The following is an 18,307-nucleotide window of genomic DNA, read 5'->3' on the forward strand; positions in this document are numbered from 1 at the left end:
AACAGTAATATCTGGAAATTCGTAAGATAGTGGCGGGAGACTCTGGACAATTGAAGCCAAAAACTTATTGAGGTTATTAGCTGTGGTCTTTGGAGGTTCATTTATATTAAAATTTAGTTGTTCTTGACTCTTGCCGGTAAGTTTTTTAATTTCAGAGTACCAGTTCTTTGGTTTATCATGGCACAAGTATTTAATTTTATTTTTATAATAGACTCTGGCAGCTTTTCTAATTTGACTTTTTAATTCCTTTCTTAAATTATTTGCTTCAGCTAAATTACCCCTCTTAAATAAGCTTATTTTTTTGCGGATTAATATATTTATGTGATTATTTATATGAGGTTTATCACTGGAGCACTTTCTGATTTTTTTTTTTCTGGGAAACATAATAAATAGGAATCAATTAGTTTTTTGTGAAAAATCAAAATTTTGTCGTCAAGGTTATTAGAATTATAAAGGTCAGGCCAACTTTCACTGGTCAACCATGATCCAAAAGAAAAAAGTCCTGCGTCACTGAGGGGACAGCAAACCCCAATGGAGGTAGAAAAGGAATGTTCAATGGCTGAGGAGGGAGAAAAAAGAAGACAATAGTGGTAACTGCCTCCTAGTGGTGGCAGTGCTTGCGGGGAGTTATAAAACTTACTCATGTTTGAACAAATAACATCCAGAGAGGTGTTACCTTTTGTTGTAGATTTTTTAACCAGTTGTTTAATATTAAGAGAGGTGCAGATAGAGTCTATCCTCAGGTCATTCGCATCACCAAGTAAGCAAATACCAGCGTTCGGATACTTTGATAACACAAAGTCAGCACTTATAAGAAATTGTTGGATAAATTTGCGTTTCTGGTCAATACATTGGTTAGGGGAATGATAAAAGACGGTGGTTACAATTAAATTGAAAGGGCGGGAAAGTACTTTCGGTCTAAGACTTAGCCATAGGATTTCATCATGATCTGATAAGTTGGGGGTGGGGATGAGTTTAGGTTGGAGGTTATCTTGGACAAAAAATAATATACCACCCCCTTTTTTCCCGAGAGGGTGATCGGGAGAGCGAAGTTTTATGAACTGAGTATAATTACTGATTTTTAGGAAATCTGGGTTCTGGGACTGAACCTCTGTCACAGCAATAATATTAATTTTATGAATTTCAGAGATACCCTCGAGTTCGGTAATTTTTTCAAAATTCAGGCTCTCAGAATTGGTAAGTAGGAAAGTTGGAAATTTAAACCGATTTGGGTATTGGGATTTTTTTCAATTCGTGATGGAGTTATTTGGGGTTGAAGTTTATGAGAAGGGTGTTGTGGGTAAGGGTGTGGTTTTGAGGCATTATTAAAAGGCGGGACTGGACCGGGCTTGAGAGAAAAGGAGGACAGCCAACGAATTATGGGAATATTATTAAGTTGGGATGGAACTGCGGTGGAATTCGTCTTACTATTTGAAGTTTTAGAAATTTTGCTTGGATGTGTTAACTGTGAATCATTCTGCCTGCTTACTCTCAAACCAGAGTTATACTGGGAGGGTAGCCAGGGGGGATAAAGTGCAAGGGAAGGGAGAAGGGTTTCCTGGTGATCTGGGAATAAGTCAAATTGGGAGTGTTCTTTATATGGGGGTTGGGGGGGGGGCAAGATGATGCTGAGGGAGGGAAGTACGGTGGGGGTGTCTGAGAGGGGAGGGGTTGGGTTTGTTTTGGCAAATAACGGGTGGAGTCCAGAACCGGTCGGTAACTTCTTGGACGCACGGAGAAGAACGGAGTCGAAAGGAAGGGGATTTTTGGGAGGAAAATGAGTAAGGGGGGGGGGGTTTGGGGATGGTCCGAATTGAGTAAAGTGATTGTGGGGGTTGGACTGACTGGGCAGGCGTAAGTATATGGGGCGGAGGATTGTTTCGAGGGATGGGTTCCTGAGGTATACTGCGCTGTATCGGGTATGCAGGGGGATAAGATTGAAAGTTGAATGGAACACGACCTAGAGGAGGGGGGGTCGTGAATACTGTCGGCGTCGCCCTAAAAAACGTTGGTTTTGTTGCTCAGTTTTGTGGAACCTACTACGACTCTTAATGGGCAATTTGATATGATGTTTTGCACAGCCAAAGCATCTTCCACTTGAAAAGCGTTTGCAGATATCAACATGGGGGTATTTGAAAAAATTATTCATACAACGGCTAAAAACATGAAACTTACCAATTTGTAGATATTTACATTTACTAGACATACATCTACTGTCTTAAAAACTAAAGCACACATTCGGTTGATTGCACTTAAGATCACTGAACTCATTTTTTTGAATATATTATTGCATTGGGTGATAATTACTGCTTGTAAGTTCCACATCATTGTCAATCTTTAAAGATGTGTCATTACTACTGGATTTTAAGAATAAAGTATCTTCAGTTAAAACAAGGTCAGAAGAATTAGTTTGTGTAACCTTTTTAATCCCCTGAAAAAATTCTGCCAAGGGAAGTTAACTAGCACTTGCTTGATTACATATAGTGACGTTTTCAGATTCAAAGGGTTTTACAGTTTTTACGCAACTTGAAGAATTTGGATAATGCATATTTTAATTAGAAGTATCAGCTGAAGGAGAAACACTGGGCGATGTAGGGGATTTTAATGCATGTATAGCATCAACAATTGCTAGCTGAAAACCGACTTTTAACATTTTGATCTCATTGTCCTTGAAAAGATCACTTTTCTGACGTTCATAAAGATCAGATAAACTATCATAAAGAAATTCAAGATTAGTAATCCGTTTCCTGAGATTGACGATTTCCGCGTCTTTTTTTATGCGATCTTCACAGGTATGGGGCTCGAAGACACTAGCCGTTTCTGCAATGCTTGCCGATTCACCTTTACTGAAACCATAGATTTGGGGGGAAATTTGGGAATGATGGGTTGTAGTTATTTTTGTAGAATCAATCGATCCATCAGAACTATTGTTGACATTACTTGAAGCACAAGGTATAGTAGGGGGATTTGTAATACCACTTCGAACGATCATTTTAAGTTGATTTTCGTTGGAGATGGATGAATTTTTTTCATCCGAAATAACAGAGGATTTTACAGCCTCGATTGGTTGAACCACTTCTGGTTTATTATCGATGGTATTAATCACGTCATTTTCAACCATCGACGCTCGGCATTGAACGCATAACCAATTAGGGTTTTTAAGGCAATTACTTTTTACTGCCAGCACAAGCAGGGTGCAACCAAGCATTGCACTTACAACATTGGAAAGACCCAGTTCCACATTTTCTGTAGCATTCATTACAAGGATGGGACATTCTAGGCTAAGGAATAAAAACAAGACAGACCTTGAATTGGAAACTATATCTTCAACTAAAACCTGGTCGCCTAAGCCAGGATTAGCACTGGTACTTGCTAAAGAAAAGTTCACAAGGCTGATCTCGCGTCTTCACTTAAAAATCACAAGCGTCATTTATTTCAAAACAAGACGTCTTGACAGGTCAACCTGAGGAAACCAAAAATATTCTCAAGAAGAAAGCTATCACCAAACTCCTAGGTGATGACATCTTGCAAACAGCTATAGCCCAACTATCTTCCATCAAAAATGAAATAGATTCCACATCGAAGCTAGTTAAGCCCGCTGACTCAACGGCAAATCAAATCGGTGCCACTGCCCTAGTCAAAGGCAAGAAATCTAAGAAAAAAACGGCTAACTTTCCATCCCAGTCCAAAATTACCACCAACGATAATTCGTCGGCTGAAGAAGAATCTCAATATTCAAATCAAGCAAATGATGAGACTTTTACCACAATGGATGTTTAAATGTATACTATGCAAGATTTTACGTTTCTCACGAAATTATCACTGTGCAATAATGTTGTTTTTAACTATTACGATGAACAAAATAATTTGCGCAACAACCCCTTAGCTAGCCCTGATAGCCCTTTAAGCCATATTAACTGTGAATATCAGTAGAGATGCCTTATTGAGTCCGACGCCCACAATACCCCTTCGAATCCCGATCCGGACACTTTTTTTAAAAATTCCGACGCCCACACCAAATAAGGGCATAGAGTCATTAGGGAGAATGATTGCGTAATGGGGTCAATGACCTCTTTCACCAGGTGTGTTTTTGGCACGCCCTCAGCGAATGTCAATGTTGTTTTTATTGTTTCCGAGGCAAAATGCCAAGGTCAATGTTGTTGTTGTTTTGTATAGAGTCATTAGGGAGAACACGTGGTTAATGAGGTCAATGTTGTTGTTGTTCGAAGCAAAGTTAATGACACTTCCTTCCTGTTCGAGGCAGATGTTATGATCCAGAAATAGTATTTGTTGTTGTTATTCGAGGCAAATGATGTTATCGTTCGAAGCAAAGTTAATGACATTTCCTTCCTGTTTGAGGCAGATGTTATGATCCAGAAATAGAATTTGATGTTGTTATTTGAGCCAGATGTTATGAGGTTCCGGGAAACAGTTAATGACACTTCCTTCCTGTTCGAGGCGGATGTTATGATCCAGAAATAGTATTTGTTATTGTTATTCGAGCCAGATGTTACGAGTTCCCGGAAACAGTTAGATCATGTGTTTCCTTCTCAGCCAATCAGCGAGTCGGTTACATCCCCCTTCTCAGCCAATCAGAGACCTGCTTACATCTCCTTCTAAGTCAATTAGGGGGGGGGGGCGGAAAAATTAGAAAAATAGGATTGAAGATTGGGTTAGTTTAGATTTTTAGTTTATTATTTTATTACCTATTTAGTTTTGATTTTAGTCTATTTTAAGTTTTTTTTTATTACCTTTATTTAGTTTAGTTTCAGTTTGGTTTAGTTTAGATTTTAGTTTAGTTTTATTTTAATTTTTAGTTTAGTGATATAATTTATATTTTGTTTAGTTTTAGTTTAGTTTTAGATTAGTGTTTAGTTTTAGTTAGAGTTATAGTTTAGTAGTTTAGAGATTAGAATTTAGTTTTAGTTTAGTTTTAGTTAGTTTAGTTTTAGTTTAGTCTAGATTTTTAGTTTAGTTTTAGATTAGTGTTTAGTTTTAGTTTAGAGTTTTAGTTAGTTTAGTTTAGTTTTAGATTAGTGTTTAGTTTTACTTAGTTATAGTTTAGTTTAGTTTTAGATTAGTGTTTAGTTTTAGTTTAGAGTTTTAGTTAGTTTAGTTTTAGTTTAGTCTAGAGTTATACTTTAGTAGTTTAGAGATTAGAATTTATTTCTAGTTTAGTTTTAGTTAGTTTAGTTTTAGTTTAGTCTAGATTTTTAGTTTGAGTTTTAGTTTACTTTTAGTTTTTTTAGTTAAGAGTTTTCGTTTTACATATGAGTTTTAGTTAGAGTTTTAATTTAGTAGCTTAGTTTGGTTTAATTTTAGTTTTAGATTAGTGTTTAGTTTTAGTTTAGAGTTTTAGTTAGTTTAGTTTAGTTTTAGATTAGTGTTTAGTTTTAGTTAGAGTTATAGTTTAGTAGTTTAGAGATTAGAATTTATTTGTAGTTTAGTTTTAGTTAGTTTAGTTTTAGTTTAGTCTAGATTTTTAGTTTGAGTTTTAGTTTACTTTTAGTTTTTTTAGTTAAGAATTTTCGTTTTACATATGAGTTTTAGTTAGAGTTTGAATTTAGTAGCTTAGTTTGGTTCTAGTTTAGTTTTATATTAGTGTTTAGTTCTAGTTTAGAGTTATACTTTAGTAGTTTATAGATTAGAATTTATTTCTAGTTTAGTTTTAGTTAGTTTAGTTTTAGTTTAGTCTAGATTTTTAGTTTAGTTTTAGATTAGTGTTTAGTTTTAGTTTAGAGTTTTAGTTAGTTTAGTTTAGTTTTAGATTATAATTTATTTCTAGTTTAGTTTTAGTTAGTTTATTTTTAGTTTATTCTAGATTTTAGTTTTAGTTTTAGTTTACTTTTAGTTTAGTTTATATTAGAGTTTTAGTTTTGCTACAGTTTGCTAAAGAGTTTTAGTTAGAGTTTTAATTTAGTAGCTTAGTTTGGTTTTAGTTTAGTTTTAGATTAGTGTTTAGTTTTAGTTTTGAGTTTTAGTTTAGTTTTAGATTAGTGTTTAGTTTTAGTTTATAGTTTTAGTTAGTTTAGTTTAGTTTTAGATTAGTGTTTAGTTTTAGTTTAGAGTTTTAGTTAGTTTAGTTTACTTTTAGTTTAGATTTTTAGTTTTATTTTTAGTTTAATTTTAGTTTAGTTTAGATTATAGTTTTAGTTAAGCTACAGTTTGCTAAAGAGGTTTAGTTAGAGTTTTAATTTAGTAGTTTAGAGATTATAATTTATTTTTAGTTTAGTTTTAGTTAGTTTAGTTTAGTTTTAGTTTAGAGTTTTAGTTAGTTTAGTTTAGTTTTAGATTAGTGTTTAGTTTTACTTAGTTATATTTTAGTTTAGTTTTATTTTAGTGTTTAGTTTTAGTTTAGAGTTTTAGTTAGTTTATTTTAGTTTTAGATTATTTTTTAGTTTTAGTTAGAGTTATACTTTAGTAGTTTAGAGATTAGAATTTATTTATAGTTTAGTTTTAGTTAGTTTAGTTTTAGTTTAGTCTAGATTTTTAGTTTGAGTTTTAGTTTACTTTTAGTTTTTTTAGTTAAGAGTTTTCGTTTTACAAATGAGTTTTAGTTAGAGTTTTAATTTAGTAGCTTAGTTTGGTTTAATTTTAGTTTTAGATTAGTGTTTAGTTTTAGTTTGGAGTTTTAGTTTAGTTTTAGTTTAGTTTTAGTTAGTTTAGAGTTTTAGTTAGTCTAGTTTAGTTTTAGTTAGTTTAGTTTTAGTTTAGTCTAGATTTATAGTTTGAGTTTTAGTTTACTTTTAGTTTTTTTAGCTAAGATTTTTCGTTTTACATATGAGTTTTAGTTAGAGTTTTAATTTAGTAGCCTAGTTTGGTTTAATTTTAGTTATAGATTAGTGTTTAGTTTTAGTTTGGAGTTTTAGTTTAGTTTTAGTTTAGTTTTAGATTAGTGTTTAGTTTTAGTTAGAGTTATAGTTTAGTAGTTTAGAGATTATAAGTTATTTCTAGTTTAGTTTTAGTTAGTTTAGTTTTAGTTTAGTCTAGATATTTAGTTTTAGTTTTAGTTTACTTTTAGTTTAGTTTAGATTAGAGTTTTAGTTTAGCTACAGTTTGCTAAAGAGTTTTAGTTAGAGTTTTAATTTAGTAACTTAGTTTGGTTTTAGTTTAGTTTTAGATTAGTGTTTAGTTTTAGTTAGAGTTATACTTTAGTAGTTTAGAGATTATAATTTATTTCTAGTTTAGTTTAGTTTTAGATTAGTGTTTAGTTTTAGTTAGTTATAGTTTAGTAGTTTAGAGATTAGAATTTATTTCTAGTTTAGTTTTAGTTAGTTTAGTTTTACTTTAGTATAGATTTTTAGTTTAATTTTAGTTTACTTTTAGTTTAGTTTAGATTAGAGTTTTAGTTTAGCTACAGTTTGCTAAAGAGTTTTAGTTAGAGTTTTAATTTAGTAGCTTAGTTCGGTTTTAGTTTAGTTTTAGATTAGTGTTTAGTTTTAGTTTAGATTTTAGTATTGTTTAGTTTAGTTTATTTTTAGTTATGGTTTTGAAGTGCCTAAAGGGAAAATAAATGCCGTTGTTCTTGTAGTTTCTTCAATGTCATAACGTCAACTAATAGACTTTTCTACTGTTCACAAGAAGATATACTGTAATTTCAATGTCGAAAATCTCGGTGACTACACGTAGATCCTCGGGTGTACTCTTATTAAGATCCAAAAAATTGTACCCATTGGCTTTTATAAGCACCGGTTTGTCCACTTACAAAAGATATGTAGAGGTTCCAGTATATATATGTTTTTTAAATGTTACTTGCGAGATAGAATTCCGAACGGCTCAATAGATAACTTAGACGGTACAATTCAATGCAAGGGTTCGCATACATTTGCTCTGATGAAACAGATTGGGTAAAACTAGGGCTATGGAAATATGTTCATGATGAGATCGGACAGTGAACAATTGCAGCATTTCCTGTGAGAACTGTTCAATGGATTCAGTTAAATCATCAATAATCAGCCACGAGTTTGATTAAATACTATTGAAAACATCAAGTCCTCGTATGAATTGTATTGGTATGCTGTGGCAATAGCTTTTATTTTTATCATAGGACTCCTGCCAAATACTATAGCAATAGTAGATTTTTTTCGGCTTTTCCAAAATCATTTTATGGCAATTTTGAATTATTCTAGCTAAAAGCGTTGTTTTCCCCGACATTGACGGACCACACAAAAACGATCGGAATGGTGTTTTAAATTGATACATGCTGTTGGGGACAACAGTCAGACTGCAACTAACTCTAAATCATATGTGCTCAATGAGTAGGTAGCAATAATTTTCCCGTCTATTCAAGAACAACATAAACAACATTTCATGGCATCATTTATTACAGCAATATGAACACTTATTCAACATGAACAACGATAAAAATAATAACATTTGTTCAAAGTGACAAAATTTCACGGTCAACATGAAAACTCTATTTGTTCAACATGAGCTGCAATGATAACACTTTATAAATAAGCACCTATTGTCTTTAAACACTTTTTTGTACAACACTTTTCTGTACAATAAAAAACACTTTTTGTCCATCATCAACAACACTTTTCTATACATCACTTTTTGTCAACTTAAACACTTTTCTATACAACACTTTTTGTACAACAGAAAATACACACACTTGGAACTAGTAGCACAGTTGAACATGATAAATTTAAAGGTGGGATCCCCCCACCCCCCGGGGGCCACGGGGCCGAGGGCCGGCCGGCCGCGGGCGGGACCCCCCACCCCCCACCCCCACCCCTGGGCGGCCGCGGGAAGGCCCCCCCCCGGGAACCGCGCGGGAAAAAGAATAGTTGTCGTCACGGCTACGGGGTAGTGGTGGTGGTTAGTGCTTGGGTAAGATGAACAGGTTGAGTGGTGGAGGTTAGTTGGTTAGGTTAATTTATCCAGACCAAGTTGATTGCGATAGTCAATGCATTCAACTCGATCTGAAATACGGTAGTGGCCGTGGGGTAGGACACTCACACCATTCTCGAGCAAATAGACCTTGTCAGATATACACGACATTGCATTCTTCTCCACTCTCACAGTATAATTTCTATACTGTAGAGAGCGAATTGCAAGCACTTGTGCTCTCGGGACTAGGCTACTTTCTACACAGTCTCTGTACACGCTCATGTTAAAATTGCTCTTTACAAAATGTGTAAGTACCCCTGTACATGTCGTCTTTTCGCTTCCACTATGAGTTTCAATGCACTAAACTTTGAGACACGAGAACACCCCCCTAGATATCAAACCCCTCCCCGTCTCCAATTTTTATTTTAGTAGTTGATTGGGAGCTTGACGTTTCACCAGCTCGGGGTAGAGCGATGGATTCCAGTTGGTGAAATCCATCCGCGAGCTGATGTGTTCCCCCTTTTCTAAATCACCCAATAAATCCAATTCAGTCCCATTTACCTTTAACAGCAGAGAATCTGTATCCCCCTAGTAAACTTGAGCCTCCCCCTCCCGGGGCCAGGGCACCGTGCACGCATTGTAAAAGAGCGACAACATGAGCTTTTTGGACAGTTACAGTACTGAACTGCAGCCTGCGATCGTCTTGTTCAGTACCGACTGCATATTTCATCTGTTTCGTAAAGTAATGCGGGTCTCTATGCACGAGACCGGGGTCAAAGTGGGATCGGCCCTAAGTCGTTCACCCACTAGAGAGTCAGTCACGACATCGCAGCAAGATCTATTACGTAAACTCTCGCGCATTTTGTCAAACACTGAATTTTGGATGAGTTTAGACGTGTCCGTTAAACCAAGTGAATGGGCCCTATAGCGTGTGTCAACAAAAGTGTCACTGCATGTGTTAAAATAGTGTCGCTGCTTAACATGTAAGAAAATAGGTAGTTTGATAAGTTCGTAGCAATTGTTAACCATACAATTAACGATCACATGGTGACAAAAAATATAAAAGGTCTGGTTCAAATAAGCAATCAGTTTCTGTTTAGAGGGGTCCAGTGCATCCCCATATCCTCAACCAATGAAAGATTGTAGGGGCTCAGAGAGTCCCTGCTCACCGGCCGATTGATACAGGGAAAGACAAAATCTTTGACTGAGTCGTGAAGCGCCAACGGAATGTGACCGTCAACTTCAAAGAACCATCCTTGCGGCCCGTTGTCTTTGACGGTGTTAATGTCAGGGAATTCACAAGGAGTGTCGAGCCATTGATAGTTCCCACACGGCAAAGAGTAGTGGGACATTGCCGAGGGATACAACGAGTTCATGTCCAAGAACACTGCATTTGAGTTTACACCGGTGCTTTGCCCGCTCGGATCGGTTGATAAGACGCGGTCCCCGTGAAAAGCATACCCACCCCTCATTGAACGCTCTACAAAAAGGTGCTGATCTACATCTATGATTAGGCCTATTTCCTCGCTGCTAATTTTTAAAATTAAATCCATCACTAAATAAGGTGTGGAAAAATAATAGCCTATATCTAACCCGAACTCCGAATAGATCTGGTCTGTGTTCTTACAGACTATATCCAACAGAGTTAGAACGTCACTGGTCAAGTACAGTCTACAATAATCCCCCCCATTTTTACAAGCCCCCTTGGACCACACCTTCTTGGCAAACTCATACTCCTTGGCTGTGCATTCACTGTTGGTCAGTGAATTGTGAAAAGCTTCAATTGGAGGTAGTTTTTACTCGCTTAAGCTTGCGCCAGAGCCATAATAGTCGTATGCGTATACACCTGTGAAGGTCAACATATCATACATTTCACCGTCTGGAAAGTGCTGTTTAAGCACTGGACAACTATAAAAATTGTTGATTTTTTGCATTTGAATCAATTGACTCAATGCCGTGGGAAAAAAACAAAAGGAATCTAAAAACCTAATTTTATTCCAGCACGAACGCTCATTATCCACTACCTGCCATTTCAGCTTGAGAAGCAATAGCTTCTCAGCTGATTTGGGAATGATGTTGTATATAAATGAACTATTTACCCATGGACTATCTACTCCCCTTCCCTCCCTCTGCATACGTGCCAGTGCCGGTAAAATAAATTTTAAATCATAATTGGAATTATGAATAAAAACAGGGATACAAAACGGCTGGCTAACATTTCAATTACACGATTGATGCGCTACCCCCCTAAAATTACTACCCCCCGAGGATATTTCCTGCCACAAATGGTCATGATCTCTGACTTTCCCCCTCCCCCCTCTTTTCCCTTTACCCATGAAATCTGCAAACTCCCCCTTACAAACCCCACATATTTTTTGATTTTTAATCGCGAGACGCTCCTCTGCAGACCGCACCATTGGATAATGGGTATTTCTCAAACGAGAAATAGCACCATTAGCCGTGCTAATCAGTTTAGTCAATTCCTTGACCATGCACTCGCGCTCATCCAATGTTTCAACTATTTCTAACAACCGCATGGTGTTAGAACTGTCTCTTTGCGCGTGGGCGTAGGACACTGAAATAGCCTGATGTTCTTTGACTCGGTTTGGATATTGGGGGTCATTCACCTCCACCAGCTTAGCTTCACAGTCCAAAGATATTTTGTTGCACTGGAGAAGGGTATTTTGAAAATTTTTAAATCCTAGAATTGCCCTATCCCTTGAAACCGTTTCCACTGTCTGATATCCGTGGCGGCTACAGTGCTTCATATGATTCCGTAGTTTTATATCACTACGGAATCTAGAGAGGCATGTTGGACAGTAGAAATATTCCCCCCTACGCTTACCCCCCCCCAGAACTCTACTAATGTCAGTGAGAGGGTTAAAATGACCGATTGTGTTCGGTTGACTGGGTGGTGTGTATAGCAACCAAACCCAGTGTTTAACCAAATCAACTGAGGGACCCCTTACGGGGAAGACCACCCCCTTCTTTTTTAAACGAACCCCATCTTCAAATTCTGTTTCGAATTGTACCACAGTAACGCCGATATGTAAGTGGGCATTAGCCCTTTCAAACATGTCAATGGATCTTAGCGTTACTGGGTATTTCCCCTCTAGGCAAGAAAAATCTACAATGGGGAAATGGGACCCCTCCTTCCCATGTATAGCCCAATTGTCTAAATTCGTCTTGGTAGCGTCATCTGCTAGAGGCTGAAAGGCTGATATGAGGAAAGCATATCTGAAACACATATGATCTGTTTCAAAACGTATATTCTGGACACCTTGACAACCTACTAGATCTGGATTATATTTTAATTCTACTGGCCTCCCTCCCCCAGTTCCCCCTCTTAAAATAAAATCTTTCTTAAATTTACATATATTTACGCTTAAATTTTAAAAAAAAAGAACTACTGAGCCACTTCCATTTTCGTTATAGTTCTCGAGATGCGTTATAATTTGATCCACCCAATCTATGAAAACACCCTCAAAATTTTCTAAATTTGAATAAACCAAACGCATCTCGGAATGTACAAAATGATAGTAAACCTCACTTTTTCCCTCATTCAAATAGAACACTTTTAGAACAATGGAAACCTTAATTGAATCCCTACCTCCCCACAATTGAATTTGGTTCTCCAGAAGTGCACGAATTTTTTCTACATAGGCATGCACAATTCTTACGGGGTCAAAGACAAAATTACCACAAAAAGCGAATTAAAAGGGTCACCAAACATTGCAGTGAAAACAACTATATTATTTAAAATTCTGTTGGACAGCTGAAAGTCTGGGAGAGTTGTACCCTCCTCTCCCTCTTGTATATTACCCCCTCCCCCCAGTTGTTCAACAATATTCGGACTCTGTTCCACTTCAGGTGTTTGAAGTGGGTAATCAGTGGGAGGAGGGTTCCCTGTAAAATCATTTAAAATTTGTAAAGTATTCGGGCTCAAGTCTACCAGCTCAACTGTGCTACTATCTACTTTAAAAAAATCAGCAAAAAACTCATCAATATTAAAAGGAATTGGATGTAAATCATCCCATAGTAAATTGCTGGGGAGCTCCACGTGGGCCTCCTCTCCTTCTCCAACTGACGAGCAGGGGGGGGATGGGGAGTATGGAACCAGGACAACCTACAAATGAAAAAATAGCTTATTTTCAAAGTGTTCAAATCATCCCTACTGCTTTTAAAATTTGGATTATTATTGCTTAATAACATTTGGTTAATTCAACTGAAGATAATCTAAGATATGACATAGAAGGCGACAATTTGATCGTTTATTTTCAGTGTTAAATTATTTTTTTTTTTTAGTGGCACTTTCCCACAGTGCACCCCTGTGGCGCTTCCCAGGCCCGGGGCGCATTTCGGAGCCACAGCGCATCCCGCTGGCGCTTCTCGGGCCCCGCAGCGCTTCCCGTGATGCTTCTCGAGCCCGTGGCTCTTCCCTGACACGTGTCCCGTCCCCCAACGGGGCCCTGTCTCGTGGCGCACCCCGGGGACGGGTTCCCTGACCCGGGACGCTTTTAGGAGCCCCAGCGCATCCCTGTGGTGCTTCTGGGGCCCCGCTTCGCTTCCCGCGATGCTTCTCGAGCCCCTTGGCGCTTCCCTGACCCGTGGCCCTTCCCCCAACGGTTCCCTGACGCGTGGCGCACCCCTGTGACGCTTTCCCTGACCCCTGGCGCCTTTCGGAGCCACAGCGCATCCCTGTGACGCTTCTCGGGCCCCGCATCGCTTCCCGCGACGCGTCCCCAGCCCGTGGCGCATCCCTGTGACACTTTCCTGACCCGTGGCGCTTCCCCCCGGCGCGTCCCGAACCGTGCCCCCCCAGCACGCCCCCGACCCCTCGGCGCCGCGGCGCCCAGCCGTGTACATAATGTCCCAAAAAAGTTGAAATATTTTCTTAGACTGCATAAGTCCAAGTTTCTCTCTAATCCCGTTCTATAAGTTCGGTGAACTCTTCATTAGCTCGCAATTATTGTAAGCCACAACGCGAGTGTTCCAGGATTGAACCGTTAACTCGGTTTCCCCTCACTAAAATCTTTGGCACGATAGAAATATTCAGTGTAAATTAGAACGTCAATATGCGACAGATGGAATAATCTCTCTCTAAAATTACGTGAAAAAGAGCATTCAGTTTCAAAGGTATCTAAAATATATGTGATAATAGCAGAGAAAATAGTAAAGATTAGAAAAAATAGTATTTTGAGTTTCAAAGGTATCTAAAACTATATGTGAAGCAACAGAGAAAAGAGTGGTTTCTTTGCAAAAATTATATTTAGATATATCTCTGAGACAAGTTTATATTGGGTTGAAAATAAAAGTTTTGTTTTTATATATTTCTATAAGATATGTAGGAAAAAATACTTACATTTGCATAATCCGTCTGGGCTTGTGTGCCCGAAGGACCAGGTAGTACATGTTGGATGGTAACCTCATGATCTTTTGCAACTGGGTCAGCTCTTGAAGGACCAGGTAGTGCATGTTTGATGGCAAAGAGACTGGTGACGTTAATTTCTGGTATGGGAGCTGTGATTTGTGTAACCAGGGAGGCTTCTGAGCCCGTAGAAAAAGTTTGTATGGGTGGGGCTTCGGAAGTGAAGCTATTCGTCCACTCTCTCTTTAATATTTGGTCAGACAGCATTGTGGCTCGATTAAGAGTGGCTTGCGTAGGTGGCTGCACTTGGGCAGGTAGTGTGGAGCTGGGGGGTTTTGGCCAGCGATCATATTGCATGACAGGGGGCGCATTATTGGCCCTCGCTTTCTTGGAAGGAGGGGGCACGCATTCTTCGCTATTTGCGCCAGCCATAGGTCTCATCAAAGCAGTGTCCGCAAATTCTTCATAATTCGCCTTAAAGAAGAGAAGAAAAATCAAATCAAAATAATTTTCCCCTTTTTAAAGAAAGAAAGTTATTAAACATTATTTTGTTTAGTTTATCACTAAGAAAGCACAAAACCCATATTCTCCCCCCCTAAATTTAAGAAAATTAATCCATCCCTCTCATAAAGTTAATCATGCGTTTTATTCAATCGAAAGAGAAGCAATAATCTTTTCTATGTCTAATAAAATCGCTAACCCCCAACAAAAATCCTGGATTCAAGCCTGGGAACATAAAAAAAACTTTATTGAAGTCTTGAAAAAATTATATATTTACACATTAGTTTTCTTGTCAATGGGCGTACATGTCTATACACAGAATCCCCCTTACTTTTACTTACAACGAAGCTGTTAGAAGCGATGTATTGCCCCCTCCCCCCTTTCACTTAATATCCTAAATATATTGAAATTAATCTGTTTCTCTCCTTCCATATAGGTTACGAAAATACAATTGTCTCAAAGTGTTTTAATTTGAAAGAAGCGTAGTTCCTTTGACCTCGTTTGTAAGCCGGAAAAAGGGTGACTGCTAATTTTAGGCCTCACGCTATGTCAAAACAGAACGGCATTTTCATTAAAATTGACAAAGGTAAGTGATCGCTTTTAGCTGGAAATATAGAATGAAGGAATTTATTGAAATGCTATTTCTTTTTGCGAGAATATGATTGTAAAACAATGGTGGAGGGATTTAGCTGGAAATATAGAGGGAAGGAATTTATCGAAATGCTATTTCTTTTCGCGAGAATTTGGGGTTGTAAGACAGGGGGGGGGGTTAGGGTAAAAAGAATATATTTACATTGACTATAATGATTGTATGGTTTGGGGGGGGGGGTTTGAGGGTATATGAATATATCTACATTGACTATAAAGATTGCATGGTTTGGGGGGGGATTTAGCTGGAAATATAGAGGGAAGGAATTTATTGAAATGCTATTTCTTTTTGCGAGAATTTGGGGTTGTAAGACAGGGGGGGGGTTAGGGTAAAAAGAATATATTTACATTGACTATAATGATTGTATGGTTTGGGGGGGGGGGTTTGAGGGTATATGAATATATCTACATTGACTATAAAGATTGTATGGTTTGGGGGGGGATTTAGCTGGAAATATAGAGGGAAGGAATTTATTGAAATGCTATTTCTTTTTGCGAGAATTTGGGGTTGTAAGACAGGGGGGGGTTAGGGTAAAAAGAATATATTTACATTGACTATAATGATTGTATGGTTTGGGGGGGGGTTGAGGGTATATGAATATATCTACATTGACTATAAAGATTGCATGGTTTGGGGGGGGGGGATTTAGCTGGAAATATAGAGGGAAGGAATTTATCGAAATGCTATTTCTGTTTGCGAGAATTGGGGGTTGTAACACAATGGTGGAGGGAGGGGGGATTTAGCTGGAAATAGAGAGGGAAGGATAATTATTTCTTTTTGAGAGAATTTGGGATTGTAAAACAATGGTGGAGGGAGGGGGATTTAGCTGGAAATATAGAGGGAAGGATAATTATTTCTTTTTGCGAGAATTTGGGATTGTAAAACAATGGTGGAGGGAGGGGGATTTAGCTGGAAATATAGAAGGAAGGATAATTATTTCTTTTTGCGAGAATTTGGGATTGTAAAACAATGGTGGAGGGAGGGGGATTTAGCTGGAAATATAGAGGGAAGGATAATTATTTCTTTTTGCGAGAATTTGGGATTGTAAAACAATGGTGGAGGGGGGGGGATTTAGGTGGAAATATAGAGGGCAGGATAATTATTTCTTTTTGCGAGAATTTGGGATTGTAACACATTGGTGGAGGGAGGGGGGATTGAGCTGGAAATATAGAGGGAAGGATAATTATTTCTTTTTGCGAGACTTTGGGAGTGTAAAACAATGGTGGAGGGATTTAGCTGGAAATATAGAGGGAAGGAATTTATCGAAATGGTATTTCTTTTGCGAGAATTTGGGATTGTAAAACAATGGTGGGGGGATTTAGGTGGAAATGTAGAGGGAAGGAATTTATCGAAATGGTATTTCTTTTTGCGAGAATTTGGGATTGTAAAACAATGGTGGGGGAGGGGGGGTAGAGGAATAAATTTACGTTTTAGCTGAATATATTGGAGGGTGTCGAAGGAAAATTTGTTTGAAAATAAAAATGCACTTACATTGCCAATTGCGGCTGCCAAGGCCTCAAGCTCATCAATTATGCTAATTGTTTTATCCATTGTCAGGTTGTTTACACAGTGTCAAACTACTTTCTGATAATTTAGTCACATTGCATGTCCGTTATATATGAAATCTCAAGGGCGAATTGTTATGTAACGGGGAGAACCATATGTAACAAGCCCTCTGATTGGTTGAGAAGGGGGATGTAACCGACTCGCTGATTGGCTGAGAAGGAAACACATGATCTAACTCTTTCCGGGAACTCGTAACATCTGGCTCGAATAACAATAACAAATACTATTTCTGGATCATAACATCCGCCTCGAACAGGAAGGAAGTGTCATTAACTGTTTCCGGGAACCTCATAACATCTGGCTCGAATAACAATAACAAATACTATTTCCGGATCATAACATCTGCCTCAAACAGGAAGGAAATGTCATTAACGTTGCTTCGAACGACAACAACATTTGGCTCGGAAACAAAAACAAATACTATTTCCGGATCATAACATCTGCCTCGAACGGGAAGGAAGTGTCATTAACTTTGCTTCGAACAACAACAACATTGACCCCATTAACCACGTGTTTTTCCTAATGACTCTATACAAAACAACAACAACATTGACCTTGGCATTTTGCCTCGGAAACAATAACAACAACATTGACATTCGCTGAGGGCGTGCCAAAAACACACCTGGTGAAAGAGGTCATTGACCCCATTACGCAATCATTCTCCCTAATGACTCTATGCCCTTATTTGGTGTGGGCGTCGGAATTTTTAAAAAAAGTGTCCGGATCGGGATTCGAAGGGGTATTGTGGGCGTCGGACTCAATAAGGCATCTCTACTAATATCTCGACACTTTTGATTTTGTAAAAAATGAAAAACCTAAGCTAATGGAAGAGACCAAACTTAATATAATCTGCTTTAACATCAGAAGCATAAGAGATAAGTGGACTAATTTTAAAGATTTAATTTTAATTAACGGTTACTGCCCTTTCGACGTAATTGGAATAACGGAGACGTGGCTTTCAGAAATTGATGATAACAATGAATTTTCCCTCCCTGGCTTTCAAGCTATTCATATTGAAAGAAAATTAACCAAGTCCTCTGGTGACATTTCTCTTTACTTCCGGTCAAGTCTAAAATTCACCAGGCTATTACACTGTGAATCCTTATTCTCGCAACCTATAAATAATAGATGCATTTATTCAATAATTGTTCATATAGGTGTTGACGACAATTCTTATATTTTTTCATTGTTTTATAAACCACTCTCCAGGATCCATACTATTATTGGTGTTATGTTTCATTTTTTATTTCAATAAATTGAATTGAAAGGAGGCTCGGGGCTGAGAATTTTGCCCAGCCCCTCTTTGGGCCTGAAAATCTTAGCGTAAATGATTTATATTAAAACCTAATACCTTAGAACATTTATAATGTTGTTATGCCGATTTCCAA

The 18,307-nt window shown here is 37.7% G+C and overlaps 1 protein-coding gene across 1 annotated transcript in view; it reads right to left on the reverse strand.

Moving 5' to 3' along the window:
* The window catches only part of LOC148948576 (lysosomal alpha-glucosidase-like), a 73,456-nt gene that overhangs the window by 54,489 nt on the left and 660 nt on the right, over window positions 1-18,307 (reverse strand). The gene's annotated exons all lie outside the window — the stretch shown is intronic.

This window comes from Artemia sp. Qi Xiang Cuo, chromosome 9, assembly GCF_049724085.1.
Source record: "Artemia sp. Qi Xiang Cuo chromosome 9, ASM4972408v1, whole genome shotgun sequence".
Taxonomy (NCBI): Eukaryota; Metazoa; Arthropoda; class Branchiopoda; order Anostraca; family Artemiidae; genus Artemia; species Artemia sp. Qi Xiang Cuo.